At 40.3% G+C, this 1031-nt stretch overlaps 1 non-coding gene across 1 annotated transcript; it reads left to right on the top strand.

Annotated features, from left to right (window-relative positions):
- Positions 1-634: 634 nt before the first annotated feature.
- On the top strand, positions 635-742 carry LOC112716974 (small nucleolar RNA R71). Its single transcript, XR_003160536.1, has one exon. It is a non-coding gene; the product is annotated as a small nucleolar RNA R71 (small nucleolar RNA).
- Positions 743-1031: the final 289 nt, after the last annotated feature.

The following is a 1031-nucleotide window of genomic DNA, read 5'->3' as shown; positions in this document are numbered from 1 at the left end:
TTGTTTCAGTCATGAAACTTTGAGTGGTTTTGATTAGATCAGAGACCATGGTTGCTAAGTCAGAGTGGCTCTGCTTAGAATTCTCTGTCTGTTGCTAAGAAGATGATGGAAAAGGCTTGCCATTGCTAAACCTATTTCTTCCACCATTATTGTTGTTGAAACCTTGTTGAGGTCTCTGTTGATCCTTCCATGAGAGATTTGGATGATTCCTCCATGAAGGATTATAGGTGTTTCCATAGGATTCTCCCATGTAATTCACCTCTTCTATTGAAGGATTCTCAGGATCATAAGCTTCTTCTTCAGATGAAGCGTCCTTAGTACTGCCTGGTGCAGCTTGCATTCCAGACAGACTTTGAGAAATCATATTGACTTGTTGAGTCAATATTTTGTTCTGAGCCAATATGGCATTCAGAGTATCAATCTCAAGAACTCCTTTCTTCTGATTTGTCCCATTGTTCACAGGATTCCTTTCAGAAGTGTACATGAATTGGTTATTTGCAACCATTTCAATTAGTTCTTGAGCTTCTACAGGCGTCTTCTTCACATGAAGAGATCCTTCAGCAGAGCTATCCAAAGACATCTTGGACAGTTCAGACAGACCATCATAGAAGATACCTATGATGCTCCATTCAGAAAGCATGTCAGAAGGGCACTTTCTGATCAATTGTTTGTATCTTTCCCAAGCTTCATAGAGGGATTCACCTTCCTTTTGTCAGAAGGTTTGGACTTCCACTCTAAGCTTACTCAATTTTTGAGGTGGAAAGAACTTTTCCAAGAAGGCATTGACTAGCTTTTTCCAAGAGTTCAGGCTTTCTTTAGGTTGTGAGTCCAACCATATCCTAGCTCTGTCTCTTACAGCAAAAGGGAATAGCATAAGTCTGTAGACCTCAGAGTTAACCCCATTGGTCTTGACAGTGTCACAGATTTGCAAGACTTCAGCTAAAAACTGATGAGGATCTTCCAGTAGAAGTCCATGGAACTTGCAATTCTGTTGCATTAGAGAAACTAATTGAGGCTTAAGCTCAAAGTTG

Source organism: Arachis hypogaea, chromosome 1 (genome assembly GCF_003086295.3).
Source record: "Arachis hypogaea cultivar Tifrunner chromosome 1, arahy.Tifrunner.gnm2.J5K5, whole genome shotgun sequence".
Classification (NCBI taxonomy): Eukaryota; Viridiplantae; Streptophyta; class Magnoliopsida; order Fabales; family Fabaceae; genus Arachis; species Arachis hypogaea.
Note: the sequence above shows the minus strand (reverse complement) of the source record. Positions and strands in the feature narration are given on the sequence as shown.